The sequence below is a fragment of the Arvicanthis niloticus genome, chromosome 3, assembly GCF_011762505.2.
Source record: "Arvicanthis niloticus isolate mArvNil1 chromosome 3, mArvNil1.pat.X, whole genome shotgun sequence".
Lineage (NCBI taxonomy): Eukaryota > Metazoa > Chordata > Mammalia > Rodentia > Muridae > Arvicanthis > Arvicanthis niloticus.
The window spans coordinates 101,733,537-101,749,954 of NC_047660.1; the positions used below are offsets into that span (position 1 = coordinate 101,733,537).

The window sequence follows — 16,418 nt, forward strand, 5'->3', positions numbered from 1 at the left end:
AATCATCTTTATTTCTTCTTCTGGTGACCAAGTTTTCTTATTTGGGCAAAATTTTTGGAAAAAGCTAACCAGTTACAAAAGAGACCCATGATCTATCCCCTTTATATGAAGTGAACAGCATGGTTTAGTTGCTGGGAACTGAGAACCAGGGAGCAAATAGCTGGATGGTGCAGCTGCTGAGGTAAGACATTCCAAACTTGACCGTTGTCCTGACCATACAGCCTCTGTGCCAAGATCCTCTGAGTTGTACATTCTACATGAGTGCATAGGGGAATTATATCTCAGTAAAGCTAAGTTTTAAAATTTAAGCGCCCACTGGTGTAAGAAAGTTATTGGAATGAGTGAAATCCAATAAGTAAATCATTTAAGCCTGTAACTGGATTTTCTGCACCTATCATGTAAACAGAACTCACTCTCCCTCCCTCCATCCCTCCCTTCCTTCTTCCCTTTCTGTTTTTGTGTTTTCAAGACAAGGTCTCTCTGTATAGGCCTGGCTGTCCTGGAATTCATTCTGTACACCAGGCCTCTGGCTCCCAAACTAGGAGTAAAGGTATCCAACACCATGCCAGGCTTAGACAGCTCTCTTTAAATGCTATCTTTCCAAAACAAAAAACAAAAAACAAAAAAAAAAAAAAACAAAAAAAAAAACCTTCCAAACAAATAAATTTCTAGATTCTGACATTGAGAAAATTTTCTAATGAAGTTTAAGAGGGAAGAATGTGGAAAACCACTGCCCACTCTGCACAGCCCTGTTTGTAAACCTCAGGTTGAACTCTGCAGCTAACCTTGTTCCTTAAAGCTGATTCTTTCTGGTCCTCCAAAGCCAAAGCACGACAAGGTCTTCTTCTTTCCTAAGGAGGGCCTACACTGAGAGAAAAACACCTCTGCTTCCATCTCCTCTCTGTCAGCGCTGTCTGCTTTGGTTTTGCTTCTACTTTCTGGATCCAGTTTAGAGAAACACACTTTCAGATGCTGTAGCTGAGCCACAGCTTGTCTGTCTGATGAGTCTGGTAGCTCCCTGGTCATGTCTAGGAGATCAAGCATCTAATCCAGCCTGTCTTGCTACAGGAAGAGTTCTAAGACACGATGCCACACCTTGTAGCAACAGAAGAGTAGGCTGTCAAGACCAGCCACTCGGAAAGTTACATTTCAAGCTCCTGGGACAGTTACTTACACTTGTTTGGCAATATAAAGGAGGCATCCAGTCGCTATGTAACCTTCTCCACCAATGGCTGGGTGTGACCTTGGGCAAGCCATTTCATTTTCCATTTCCCTGTCTAAAAATAAGCTAAATCAAACCATCTCTGGGGTTCTTCCAACTCTGAACTTCAAAGAAGGCACTGAACTTGGAAGAGGTGAAAAGCTAGCACCCCAGAGTAACCTAGGTTTGCTACTTAGAGCCATCTCCCACCTACTTCTTTGACCTCCAAGTGCCTGCCTGAGTTGCCTCCTGTTCAATAGGCTTATTGCCAGCCTAGGCCCAACCTCTAGGGTGCTGCGCTCAGATCCACAATGTGCTCTGTCTGTGGTGGTACCAGCCCCCAATGAAGATAGCAGGAGCCTGGTGGCCATGCGTAGGGCAGAGGCAGTTATCTGTGTGGTACAGAGCTCAACGCTCCTCCGAAATTTCAATGAGGGTCTCCACTACGGCCAAGACGCAGTTCGGGCAGTTTGGCTAGTTGAACTGTTAGCTGCCAGAGAACCTGGGCTGGAAATCAGCTTTCTTGTTTGTTCCTTTCCTTTCTCCCTTCTCATTCCCCCAAGTTTATTTTGGTTTGGAAGTCCGGCCTACCCAAGGGAGTGCAGACCTTTCTTCCTTTTCCTGTGTCTGTGCCTCAGCTTGGCTTGGCCCACCCACCCCGGCTCTCAGGCGTCACTAGCATGGCTAGCTTCCCTTTCAGAATTTGCCCTAGTGCCCCAAGTGTTTACAGGGTCCAGTCTTGGCCCCAGCTCTTCCTCTCCCTCTGCTCTGCTCAGAGGTAACCATCTCCAGCCCAGTATGGACCAATGAGCACAAAGAAAGCATTCTGATTCACTGACCCAATCTGAGCTCCTGAGTTCCTGCCCAAGGCTTTGGACAGATCTGCTGGCATGGGGGAAAGTCACTGGACCCAAATTAATCTGCCTAATGGGTCAATCGCCCCATCCTGCAGGCCCACAAGGTATCTCTCTTAAATGCATCTTTCTAATTTCTGTAAGGGAGCTACAGACACCAGGCTTCTCTGTACACCTCTGACCGTCTTCCCTACAGTCATCAAATAGCCTCATGTACCCTTTCAAAGCTGAAACACCTCAAAGGACCCACTCATGCCTGAACGCATCTCCTCTCCTTCATCTACAATGGGAGAGTCAGCCCTTTTCCTACACTCTAAACCATGTCCTCCAGATGGGACCTCTTCCCAGGATTTCTTAGTAACAATTGGTCTTCCATCCTCATTAAGAGAAAATTGTATACATATAATGAAAGAATATGTACATCAGTATATGAATGAAAAATATATATTATATATATTTATTTTATATATTTATATATATTATATATTTATATATATAATAAAAATTATATATATAATTTTTTCCTTAAGAATATTTGTGTGTGTGAATAGAGAGGCATGTATACATATCATCCTTTTGATTATTTCTTAGAATCTTCCGAATCTTCCACTTATTTAATTTTAATGCTTTTAATGTTTTAGGTAGTGATTCACTACTTCTCGTCTATTACTGAGTTTTCATTTACAAAGCATGGGGCTTCACTATGACATCTCCACACATGCATGGGATGTGCTTTGGCAGGATTTACCCTTCCTCTCACCCTATTCTGGGCTTTTTCTTTCTCCCCCTTTTTCTGTGACCCTTCCAGATTGCTGGTCCTCATTTACGTTCATGTTTTTCTTCCATATCTGAAGGGAAACACTTGTCTGTGTGTGGTTGGCATGTTTCCTGCAACATGATGGTCTTTTGCATCCCTGCAGCAGACCCCCTGTTTCCCCTCCCCGCTCCCTACCCCTGCCCCACTCTGCCCCCACCCCCACCCCACCATGTCTGTCTTCTCATCCCCCACTGACTCTGACATGATCCATCCAGCAACCAAATGACACTTGTTAAAGTCATGGAGGTCCCAGTGACCACTTTCTGATTTCTTACCAGAGTCCATACTCAAGGCACTCCTTCCTGTCACAAGCATTTCCCATGGAGTCTGTGCTTTAAATCCTTAGTTCCCAGGACTCTGTTCCCCTCAAATGCCCCTGAATTTTGGCCAACTCTCTCTGCATTCCCTCCCACAAGTCCATCTCCCCTCTCATTTAGTTCTCTTCCTGCCCCCAGTCCACCCATAAAATCTATTTCCCCTCCCAGGGACATCCACGTGTTTTCCCCCTAGTCCCTTACTCTAAACCTAACCTCTCTGGGTCTGTAGATTGTAGCTTAGTTATCACTTATTTCATGGCTGATATCCACATATAAGCAATTACATATCATATTTTCCTGGGTCTGGTTTACCCCACTCAGAATGATTTTTTTCTAGTTCTAACCATTTGCCTGCAAATTTCATGATGTCATTTTTAACAGCTAAGTAACAGGACCTCATTCTCTTTATCTTTCACATGTGTAAATGTACCCCATTTTCTTATCCATTCTTCAGTTAAGGGACATCTCATTGTTTCCAGTCTGTGGCTGCTATTAATAGAGCAGCAGTGAACATAGTTGACCAAGTGTCCTTGTGGTAGAATGAAGCATCCTTTGATGATATGCCCACTGTTTCTGGCTCTTCCACCTGAGAGCTCCCTGTTGCGAGGCACACCTATTCCTTCTCCATCTGCAGTCCTTTACCAAGTCCTCCTTATGCCTGCCAATGTGGACACCTTCTACCCACAGATTTATCTCATATGAATTCAGGACACCCTCACCTGTCAACACAACAGAATGACTTTGAAGGATTTTTAATTATTATTTTTAATTATATGTATGTATGTATGTATGTATGTATGCGCCCATGTGTGTATGTGCATGTCTTCTGGTGTCCTTGGAGGTCAGAAAAAGGTGTCAGATCCCCTGGAGCTGGACCCGGAGGCAGTTGGGAGCCACCTGGTGGTGCTGAGAACCAACTCCAGTCTTCTGCAAGAGCAGAATGCACACTCAGGCACTGAGCCATCTGTCTAGCTCCCAGAGTGACTTCTGAAGGTTAGATGTAATAATTCTTACTTCTTTTGCACATACCTTCAACTTATTTATAAATATAAAATCCTGCCTTGTGCGGCATGGATCCTGCTATTATTAATCCGAGAAGACCCACACCTGTAGACCCCTGTCATGGACTGCGCTCTGCCTACCCTGAGTAGCCTTAACTCCTCCAGTGGTGAGGCAGCCAGGCAGCTAGGCACTGCCTGTGTCCCAGAGGCCCTGCCTGGCCTGGCTCCTGTGTGGGGCTGCAACCCCAGCTCCTCCCAGCCCCCAGCCTCTGATCTTGCTCCCACACCAGCTTCCATCAGGCCCCAGTTTGTGGGCCAGGCTCCCCATGTCATAGCATCTAGGCTTGAGATTTATCTTCTTGCTCTTTCTGCCCAGGAGGCTCACACCTGCCCTCTGATCGCATCCTGATCTTGGCCCTCTGGGACTCCCACCCCACCCACCACTTCTCGTCAAATCCCACATCTTAGTATTCACGATACAACACTTACCATCACTGTAATTCCACATTGACAAGCAAATTAGCTTGATTGGTGTCTGGTCTTGTCTGTAAGGATAGATACCGTATTGTTTTTCTTTTACACTGCACATCAAGTTCCTAGCGCACAATAGTTCATCAGTAGCCCTACAAAAATATTTCACTGCTGAGTTACCTTTCCTGGGGAGTCTATTATACCCAGACCATGTGGCCAGTAGTGAAAGACCAAAGTAAGATTGCATCCAACTCCAGAGTGGTGAACCAATGATTCTACTGGAATTACTTACAGGACCATGGATAGGGGTTAACTGCCTGAACACTTGTGAGGAGAATCCTACAGGAGCAGGAATGAGGGTTACCTCCAGAATGGGGAGAGTTATCTGTGGGGATGAGGATGTTTTGGTGCCTGCGTCACCAGAAAGGCCAACAGGAGTGATAGCTCACGAAAGCTGCTTCAGTGTGGCTGCTCCACCAGACAGCCTCCTCTTCCCTAGCCCCTGCTGGTGTCACCTCAAAGAAGGGCTTCTGGGTCTCAGAGTCCTATTTTGTAAGTCTCATGAGCCCATCCTTCTCCTGAAGGAAGGAGTGTTTCAATCCAACTATACAAAACATTCCTGAGGGAGGGAGAATGGGGTGAGGGACTGAGGGACAGTTATGGCACATTTGATCTAAGCTTACATACTTCAGCTCAGGTAGAAGACTTACTGATTGAGTGAACATAATGCAGATTTTTCCATTAAGGAAGAACAAGAAAGACTTAAGGATTTAATCACATGAACCAGTTAAAGTACTTTATCCTAAGAAAACAACAAAACAAACTGTGTTTCCTTTTTACACCATACCCCAGGGTTCTATTGCTATAGGAATATTGTAATGATGATGGAACCAAGTGTGGTGTGTGTTTGCTGAGAGCACAAGTGCTTCTGAAATGCAGACTGGTGGGGTGTGCTGTTTCCGGTTGTTAGGGAGGAAACCCGAGTGGACACCTGCTTATGGAGGACTCAGCCTTCCTCTTCCACATGACTACTGTGATTAGCACCCCCTCCCAGCAACTCAGCTGTTGATCACAGGAAAATTAAGGTGATGCATGTGCCAGCTGTATTTGGAACAAAGTCTTTGTTTGGACACACAGGCATGCCAACTGTCCCTAGAAAGAAATGCCTTAGTGTGTTCAGTCAGCTCCAAAGAACTGAGCCCTTTCCGAGGAGAAAAGAGAAGGAAGAAAGGCAGGGAAAGAGGGGGGAGGGATGGAGGAAGACAGTCAGACAGACAAACATAACCTTGATAAGCAAACCTATAGTGCTGGGCCCTTCCTTAAACCCCAGATGCCAGGGCACACATGTTGCCTCTCAGGACTGATGCTCAGCAAACACTGGAAAGACTCAGTGTTACTTCCCTGATTCTAAAAAATGTACGGGTCCTCTTTGGGGACAGTCTTTGAGGATAACAATGTAATATCAAACACAGCTTCGTCCTTGTGAAGGTAAATTTGATTTTTAGAAAGAACCCAAGTGTCATAAGGAACCAAATCTAGTAAATGTACTCAGGCCTCAAACAAGGTTTTAATCCACCATGACCCGATCTCTGATGTGGTAAGGAAAAGAAGCGACTTTGGGAACAGACCATCTGGTTCTTCCTGAGGAGTTCCAGAAACATGTGAAGAAATGGAAAATGGCCACAGCTTCCTAAGATGGCAGGGCTTGCACATTCTGCTGTGTTTGTTTTAAAAACCCAGTCTCTTTTCTTTAGAGATTTGAGCTGGCCATCCGCTAAGCCAGCTAAGGCTGGCAGGGTGTGTTTGATTTGGCCAATATAGTGGTTTTATTTTAAAAAATTGAATTAGAATTTTAAAACCCGGAGATTCCAAGTACAAATTTGGATTTCTGGTCTCCTCTGGAAAGTCTGAAGACCCAGTAAAACTGCTTCCCAGGCCTGTGCGGTTCCTGGAACCGTTTCTGCTCCTCTGTGGAGGAGACAGTGAGGCCAGCTCCAGTCCTCCCTGCGTTACTGTCAGCTCTGAAGTGGCATTCCAGGTTCCACTCCCTGGCTCCCGGGCTGCTGGCTCTCTGTGACATCTGCACCAGAATGAAGCTCTGTGGATGTCTACTGCACGGATGGATGTACAGCTTCGAGCATGGGTGTCTGCATGGATAGACGTCTAGCATCTAGCATGGGTGCCTGTTTCATGGGTGGGTGTCTAGCCTTTGGCTCCCAAAGGCACTCACAGCCTCTTGAGTCACACTGAGCAGGAAAGACATCTGAGTGTTCCTGTTTCCATACAACTGATGCAGAGTATGCTTCTCCCTCTCCCCCACATTATCTAATTCCACTGTTGTGCTGTTGTGTTATTTCCACAGTAGTCTTGGAAAACATCCATTCTTCCTCAAGCTTCCCACCTTTGTGTGTACTTCTTTGTGCTGTATTCATTTTTATTCTCCTCAGGTTAATAAAATAGATATAATTTCTGTAGTAAAAATGTCACCTTTCAGTCATTTAGCCACCCAGGTGCCCCCTCCCTGTTAGCAAACATGCTTTCTGGCCTGTCCATCCCCAAATACTCACTGCATAAACGCCTGTGTTCTTTTATCTCTGCGTGCCTGGGCGTCACATACCCCGTACGCTGCTGTGTGCTTTAGTTGACAAGCAGTTATTCCATGTCTCAAAGTGTTTCCTCATTTTTAATATTCACACAGTGTCTCGTTGGATGAGTGTTCTGTAGGTTATTTACATAGTGGCCGATAGCAGATGCTTAAATATTACGAATTGACTTGTACTGGGACCCTCAGTGACGTGGAAGTTCACAAGAATTGAGATTGTGGGTGGGCTTCTGTGTTGTGTGTCACAGTAAAAGATCTTCACTACTCTCAGGCAAGGAGAGGGACCCCTAGGCTTTCTTTTATGGCTCCCGTTGGTGTGCTTCAATTGTCCTCAGCTTGACATTTAACCAGAGATAGGATATGAGCTGTGGATCCAACTGTAGGTATTTTCCTCCTCGATGGATTACTGTTTATCTCATCTCAGTGAATTGATGGAACCAGGTCTTATCACACTGTGAATCTCTGTATATATTAAATTCTCAGGTAGGGTGCCCATTTTGTACATTGACACCTGTGTCTGAATGTCTATCATGCTTCATCAATCTGCCACCTTCCCACAGCAGCAATAGATGCTGTTTTAATGGTGCGGACGTTGTGCTGTGTCTTAGCAGCTGACAAGCGGACTTCGTGCATTCTTCATTTTCAACAGTGTTCTCACAGTTAATATTGTGTCAAAATGACCTTCATATAGCCTCGCTCAGGCTGCCAAGCCATCATGACCAAGCAGTGGGCATCATTCAAATCCATTTTATCATCCCACAAGGAAATCAATACCTTCTGCTCAGCAGACTCTCTACTGAGCACCGCCAGTTTAGCGTTGGTCTGCGGGAACTGCTCTGCTTTGCCTGGAGAACTCTTCCTTCTCTTTGTTTCCACCAAGTCCTTTGCTGATATTTTATTTAAGCCTTTTCTATAAGTATCGATAAGCAACCTGGCAATTTCTTTTGTAGTGTCTTTCTTAGTATCAGAAATAAGAATTGAGGAAATGTGCTGTATTTTCAAAGTTTTTGAGAGACTCTTTTGATCTATGAAACCATCCTTCACTGAAACCATCCAGATTTAGCAGTTTTAGGAAGGAAGAGGAGTTTTCTGAACAGTTATTAAAATTTTCCTTAGGGTTATTTTTCTGTATAATTTATGGTTCCTTTTCTATCTCACAGTAGAATGTCTTAAACAAATAACTTGCGATATAGTTATCAGCTATTTTGCTCCTTCTAATTCTCAATACTGTAAGCAGATGCTGTCCTCGAACTCTTAGCTTTGCACACTTCTCAACTATTTCCTGTTTCCTTAGTTAGTGATCTTCTATTTTGTTTTGCTTTGATTTTGCCAAAAATCAACTTCAGATCTTTGTTATCAGCTGCTATAATTGTCCCTAATTCTGTAGACTTTCTGCCTGTGACCTGGTATTTTCATTCCCATTGCCTTTTACTGTGTTATTATTTTTCTACAGATCCTTCAGTCATTCGTTTTTAAGCCATGAAAATCATATAAACTTTGGCGTGCTTTTGTCACCAGTGCTGACAGTGCCCGGGCCTCAGAGCTGCTTTCTCACCTATTTAAGATAGTGAGACCTTTATTTACTGCTGTTGACAGAGAATTATTTAGGAGAAATTTTTCCTGCATTCGAAGTGACTTCCCTTCTTCTTCTGGCATGTGCTGGCTTGTCTTTGTTCTGTAAAATTTCTGAGTTGTTTGTGCCGCGGGAGGATATCTAGAGTTCAAGGATTCCCTCTTATTTCCCATCTTACAAAATGTCATGATGGTTTAAAAAAAAAAAAAAAAGCACTGAGTCATACACCATTGTGTAAATGTACTACATGTTCTTTATCCACTCTTCAGCTGAGGGACATCCAAGTTGTTTTTTGTAAATGGCTATTATGAATAAAGCTTTGGTGAGCATAGTCAAGCAAGTATCCTTGTGGTAAGATGGAGCATCTTTATGGTGCCAAACTGCAGCCATGTTTTATAATTGCTCTTTCCTTTCTGCATTCTACAATCCCCCTTTTTGAATGTAAAGTTTTGTTTGCAATTCTAGGCTAATATGATTGTAATTATTCTATATTACTTTTTACCCATTTAATCCTTTAAGGACAGAGCACTATTTGACTTCCATGTTTTACTTAACTTCGTAACTTACAATGCTGTTATTTGGTGTTTAATCATGCATAACCCTTTTATTTGTTTTGCACATGACCAGTAACTTTAAGCATAATTAAACACTGGCTGCACAGCAGTCAGTACTACCGTTAGTTAATCTGATATCTCAAAGTCAAGGACTTATTATGAGGAACAGGTTGTTGCTGTCAGGTGTCCCTGTGAGTGAGGGAGAACAGCCTGCACACAATACCTGGATGCTTCACCTTATGCTATGTGCCTGGGTGCTTCATCTATGTGCTGTGCGCCTGGATGCTTCACCTTGTGTTGTGTGTCTGGGTGCTTCACCTTGTGTTGTGTGTTCGGGTGCTTGTTACTACTTCTTTACAGAGATTGGTTCTTTGAGCAATAAGTTATGCAAGACAAGGACAATTCTATCTTATTACTGCAATCGTGATGTCACACTATGGTCTGTCCTCACCCTGTGTGTAGGGTCTGGGAGAAGTGGTATATTGGCTAGTTTTCTATTGCTGTGACAAATTCCTATGACCAAGAGCAACTTAAGGAAGCAAGAGTTTATTTTGACCTACAGGGGTGGAGCCCATCATGGTGGGAAAGGCATGGTAACAGGCAGGCATGGTAGCAGAAGCAGGAAGCCTGCTGACCACATCCCCATACACACACAAGAGGCAGAAAGTGAACTGAGGGCGGGACCAAGCTATAAAACCTCACTGCTTGACTTTGGTGATGTAACTTCCCCAGCAAAGCTGTTTGCCTCCAGGGTCTCTAACCTACCCACAAAAGCACTGCAAACTGGGGAAGTAAGTGTCCAAACACTTGAGCCTACTGGGGACATTTCTTATTTAAACTACAGGGAGGGAAGGGGGGAAGGAGAGAGGGAGAGAGGGAGGGACAAAAAAGTAAAATAAAATGCTTAATGTGTTTTGCAGATCATGGTAATTAGCATAAACACTTGGGCCACATCTCTGCCCAAACCTGCCATTCTTCATGGGGCAAACCAGTCCCCACATTCCTTCAGGGTTTGTCATTGCCTCTCACCAGGAGCCACCTCATAATGTACAAGTAGCTCCTCCTGTGTATGCACAGGTAGGTTTTCTTATGAACTTTATAGTCTAAATCAAGATGCAAAATAGACATGCCAGAGACAGAAGCCTGTCTCCTTGTCAAAGGTTGTGTTTTTCCATCAGAAAGATCCTGTCCTAGAGAGGAAAAATTTCCTGTGACAAAGCAAGGTCACAGCCATCTTGGATTTGAAATACTGTTATAAGAAAACTCTTAAAAACCAAATGTTGGTTAAGAATAATAATTGTTTTAAAATAGCTAGGCATACATAACAGAAAGGGCAGAAAATAGTCTCAAATGTCAGAAGTTAACTAGCACAGATTTTGTATTATTTTTCTCCTTTGTACTTTCTATGTGTGTGAACATTTGCAAAGTAAAGACATTTTATTTCATAAGAAATAATTTTTAAAAAATTGGAGAGTGGGGCTAGAGAGATAGCTCAGTAGGTGAGTTACACAAGTGAAAGGCCCTGATTTTGGGCCCCCAGAAACTATATATGGCTTGACACGGTAGCATTTGTCTGTAATTCCAGTGTTCCTGTGGAAACATGGGAGGTGGAGAAAGGAGATTCCATGAAATCTAAAAAGTCAGCTAGTCTGACTTCCGCAGTAAAGAGCAAGCAGCCTATCTCAGACAAGATGGGAGGTGAGAGGACCTGATACCCGAGGCTATCCTCTGACCTCCATACATGCTATGGGAGGTGGGAGGACCTGATAGCCGAGGCTATCCTCTGACCTCCATACAGGCTATGTTATGATGTGAGTCTGAACCCATGACATGTATATGCACACGTTTTTTTTTTTTAAATAGGAAATCGGTTTCTCTCTACTGCCCTTGGGTTGGAGGTTAATGTTCTCCATATGTGCTTAGCTCTGGGATGGAAGTTATTCAAGCTTCCTGAACTTCACAGAGGCAGGCTTTGACTGGTGTTGCTCCTGGTAAGTACCATTGAAATCAGCCATATATTTTAACAAGCAGGCTGCAAATATGCAACTGTCAGGCTCCAGAGGGACACACAACATCATGCTAACTCATGGAAACAGGGATTTGATACAGAGACTTGGTTGTTATGTAGATGTTGGAGCACTGGGGGAGAAAAAGGGATGCTATGGAACTTGGTGACAAGAAGCAGTTTGTTATCCTTGCATTTGGGAAATGAAGAAGGCAAACAAGACTGCTGAAGTCAAGGAACTCAGAGGAGCAGTCAGAGAAGCAGGTGTCATAGCTGCTGGAACCTCTGGGAGACTGTAGAGAATGGAAAATCTAAGAGGGACAGCTGCCCCAGAAGACACCCACCTCAGAGCGCTCTCTGTCAAAGTTCTCTGAGGAATGGCGTGCCAAGTGCTAGCCCAGAATTTCAGAGTGGAGCAACCATGTGGCAGTTGGCTTTAGGATGGGAAGTGAGGGATTTATAGCTGCTGTCCCCTGAGCCAGGCCAAACTTCTCCTGTGAACAGCTACTGATGCCCTAGATTTGCAGATATCATCTCCAGAACGTGTCCTTTATTGTGGGTCTATTCATTTCAGCCACCTCCAGTGCTGCCAATGTGCCATGGATCCAAAAGCACCTAAGGGGTTGGGACTGAGGGCCAGTCTGTTTTTGCATTCTCCTATCCAGCCCATTCATGGGTAAAGTTTATTCTCATGAACTTGACCCCAAAATAATAGGAATAAGATTCCCAATCAAATGGAGCAGTGGTTATTAATAGAATGTCTGATTTCATGAATAATCATGTAACCTTCGCTGAACTCAGAAATGTCTCATCTCTGTCAAGACATGTTTTCCTATCTCCTAAGTCAGATGTGTCTCACTAGCACAAAACTGGGTTTTCAGACTCATCGAGGATGAATTTTTGAAATGCTCATGTCAACGTGACCAAATCTTGTGTTCTACATAATAAATTGTCAGCTGTTTGCTATTTTACTCTTGCTAGAGGATTTACGTTTTTAAATTGTGGTGGATTGGATTACTGTTATGTTTTTGTCTTCATAGCTATTGACATTAGGAGATATTTGTTAAGATCCTTTACTCAGAGCTGATGAGATGGGTCAGTGGGTATGAGGATGAAGCCAAGAGCCACAGTCGTTCCAGTTGGCCTTGGCCTTGGAGTTCAAGTGTTAGCGCCAACTCCACACCTGTGCATGTTGTGTGGGCTTCACATTGTCTCCTCGATGCTTTACAACCTAGCTGATTCCACTTCTTTTGGGAACCTTTTCTTTTTTTTCAAAGCACAAGGATTTTTTTTTCCCCTGTGAAATCAAATGGTCTATGTTTCTACAGCAGGGAATGTCAGTAACATGAGTTGGTAGTCAGGGGCCAGTGATGGTTAGGGTCCACTGTCCTTCATACAGTAAAACAGGGGAGCAAGTCCTGCCTACAGGAAACTTGACTCCAGAGATGTTAGGAGTGGAGCAATCCAAATCACACCCATAACAAAGATCATCACGTGACCAAAACTGTATTTCAAGGAAAAACAGCAACTGTACGAAAAGCACTGATTTGGTTATTCTTCCATGGTCACCATGATTGAGGTCTCAGGTGAGACCTGCAACAGAACCTGTCAATCACTGTCAATCACTGTGCTTCTGCCTAGCCTTGTCTATCTTAAAAAGATTATCGTTCCAGTCAGCATGCTTTCCTAATGTTGCTAACTCCTTTTAAAGTCGTCATCTCACCCTTATAAATATCGTATCACACGCTAAGCCCTTTTCCAAACCCTAACCGTTCAGCTGATCCGTGGAGTCAGCCACACTTCGAATGACTAGCAGGGCCACTTCCTCCAGGTGACAGAGTCACCAGAAGATGCGCACGTGCCTTGGATGGGTGCTATGTTGCTCGTGGCTCTTCTCACTCCTGTCACTAGCACATTGTGAAGGGCAAGGTTCTCAGTCACTCTTGACCGATGCTCCATCAGTGAGCACAGAACAACTCTGACCTTCTAGCCCTTCAAACGTGGTAGTTATGGTGTTGTAGTGCTATGTTCTCCTTAGGCTCCAGTCTCTGGTTGCCCCTGACTGTGCAGTGTTGCTCCCCCCTGGGGAATCTTTGGCAAGACCACTGAGGTAGGCTGGTTTAGCCAGACCCTTAGTCCTCTCAAGCATGTGTCAGTATTCTGAGCAAAGCAGACAAAAAGCTACCTTTGAGGTGGCTTAGCAGGTTTGCCATCGAGTCTCAAGAGTATGAACGTGGCTCCATTGAGCTGTTGCACTGTAACTGCAGCTTGCTGCTCTCCCTTGTGTGTTCTTAGATGACTACAGCATCAGTGAGTTGGAAGAAGGTTCACAGGGCTAAGGGCCAGGCAGCATCCTGGTTCTCAACTGTAGACAGATGGGCTTCTGTAGTGCACGGGACAATGAGCCATCAGTACATGGTGAATGATGTCCTTGGAACTGGAGATATTCCTGGCACTCTGTACTGAGAAGTGTCAAATCTGGGCCTTCGAGGTGGCTCAGAGGATACAGATGTTTGCAGCCAAACCTGACAGCCCGAATTCTGTCCCCACATAATGGAAAGAGAACCGACCCCTGCACGTGGTCCATGGACCTCCAAGCATTCACCATGGGGTGGGGGTTCATATACACACACAATTAGACATTCACAGATACACACTAAATAAATAAATACACAAGAAAGAACTAAATATAATGTCAAAGTCTCAAATCTATACAAAATTCACTTCCATACAGAGTTTGCCTAAAGTTCTAAGACTAAATAAATGAGTGAATAAAAGTTTAGAATTGTAAGAGTTGTGAAAAGTTAAAGAAGGACGTGTTTGGGGAATAACAAGGTTGCTGGTAAGGCTGAAGTGGAGTGAGAACACAGTGGGACGAGGGGACAGCTGTGGACACCACATCTGGTTTTAAGCAGAGAGGCTATGTGAGTGGAATTTTATTCTAACAGCTCCACTCTAGTTGCCATGCTGAGGGGCAACAAGAGCAGATTGGGGGACTATGGAGTCTTAGTGGCAGAGCACGTCCAGAGTGTGTGCAGTGGCCTGGGTTCAATTCCCAGCACTTTAAGATCCAGTGACTCCCCTGCACGCTGTGTAAAGGCCACCCTGGGACAATAGTCCTCAGCTTTGGCTATGCCTCCGCACTGCTGGGCGGCTGTACAAAACTGGCCGTGTTACAGAATGCTACTTGCTAGGGCTGCAGAATGAACACTGGGATTTTTCAAAGCTGTCTGGAGACAGGGTGTGTGAGTGTGTGTGTGTGTCTGTGTGTGTGTGTGTGTGTGTGTGTGTGTGTGTGTTCACCCTACTTTGACCACTAGAACTTTAGAGCATTGAATAGTCCCATGGATTTGACTTTGCAACTAGGAAAACAAAACTCCACACATGACCCTGCTCATTGGCAAAACTATGCCTGGAAGTAGCCAGAGATGGCACAGCTGTGACAGTGGCTGAGCTAGGGGACAGTGCTGCAGACAGCTATAAACTGGGTGGGCCCTAGCCAAACCTTACCAGGCAAGCCAGCCATGAGGTTCATTCTGTCCTTTGGCTGAGTCCACTGTAAACCCCTGGGTGTGAGAAAGACTTTCTCTCACTTACGAGAGGGTCTGCTGCTTACATTGATGCAGAACAGAAGAGCAAGGCCACCACTCTAGCTGGTGTGTGATTCAGTTTTTAAAAATAATTGTGCCAGGCACTGTGTAAGAAGCTGCTGATTAAAAATGAACAAATGAATGAATGAATGAATGAATGAGGCTTGGACTGGTTTTTTCCTGGTCAAATGCCTCAAAGTAAAGGCCATATGCTATTTCACAATGTGTTATTTGTGGGAGGTTTTAAATAAGCTCAAGGGGATAGGGTTCCTGGGGCTGCATAGCTGAGCTGTTGGCATTTCTGAGATGAATAGAACATTATTGTGTTGCATCTGCACAAATAGAGCTGAGAGTCGGGGAGAAAAACTTCTTGGAGCCGTGAGCTGAGCATGAGTCAGCAATCTCTGCATATTGTTCAGAAAATAATAAGCCCACTACGAGTGTGGAACTTAAACATGAGCAGAAGTGCCCTGTTCCCAGCAGGAAACAGACACTAGCAAAAATACTACAAACATTGCATTTTTTTCTTTCTTCCTTCTCTTCTTTCTTTCCTTCTTTCTTTCTTTTTCTTTTTTTCTTTGTGTGTGTGTGTGTTTCCTGAACTGAAAGGAATGTAAAAATAAGATTTGGAGAGGATTCTTGTAAGTATGGAAAATAATACCCCATTTGCAATAAGCAGATGATTTAGACACACACAAACACACAGAGGCAGCCTCTCAAAAATCTTATTTCAATGAGGAGGAAGCAAAGCCTCTCCAGCTTCAGTGAACACCCAGAGTTCCCTGGACTTCTCCTGTGTAGTGATCAGTATGCCTGACAACTAGGTTCTGTAATGTAGAATCTTTGTCACATCCTGCACATGTGACAAAAGCTCAGGAAGCTTTTGAATGATAACTACACCTCGTTTGCTCTCAAGATGGTCTCTTGAGACCATGGCCAGAACCCCCAACCTGGTTTCTTACTCCTTACACCCCAGTATCAAACATTATGGGCCCACCTAGTAGAATAAAGCCTCCAGGTCAAATGGCAGCCCCTTAAGCTCACAGAGTGAAGTGTGACTAAAGGAGACACCAATTACTTCTTGTGCTTTTTACTGTAGTGGCCACAATTCTCAAACTCTGACCCCAGGTTCTCTCCAGGATGCAGGAGTATCACGACCACAGCCATGGCTGTTCATCATGAAATGCAGTTCTTAGGCTGTGTGTATTGGATCACTATACAGAACATTTAGGTATTTATTCTGGCCTAGGGTCATGATGGAAAAAAATATATATTGAGGCACTGAGTGCCGTGCACTGAGACATGAGGGCCTCTTGATGGCATCACCAATCCCCTTTGGTGACACGGGCTTTCCAGTAGGAACAGAAAATTAAGCCAGCACTTTCTAAACTTAAATATCCAGGGGAAAAAGTAACAGAAAATTATGTCTCCAT

At 44.2% G+C, this 16,418-nt stretch overlaps 1 protein-coding gene across 12 annotated transcripts in view; it reads left to right on the forward strand.

Annotated features, from left to right (window-relative positions):
- Window positions 1-16,418, forward strand: part of Thrb (thyroid hormone receptor beta) — a 327,549-nt gene that overhangs the window by 204,248 nt on the left and 106,883 nt on the right. For 2 of the 12 annotated variants that reach the window (XM_076931603.1, XM_076931601.1), the window contains exons 3-4: window positions 10,311-10,467; window positions 11,254-11,381. The exons of the other annotated variants lie outside the window; for them this stretch is intronic. The gene's annotated coding sequence lies outside the window, so the exon portion shown is untranslated. The remainder of the gene's footprint in view (window positions 1-10,310; window positions 10,468-11,253; window positions 11,382-16,418) is intronic. 12 annotated transcript variants of the gene reach the window in all.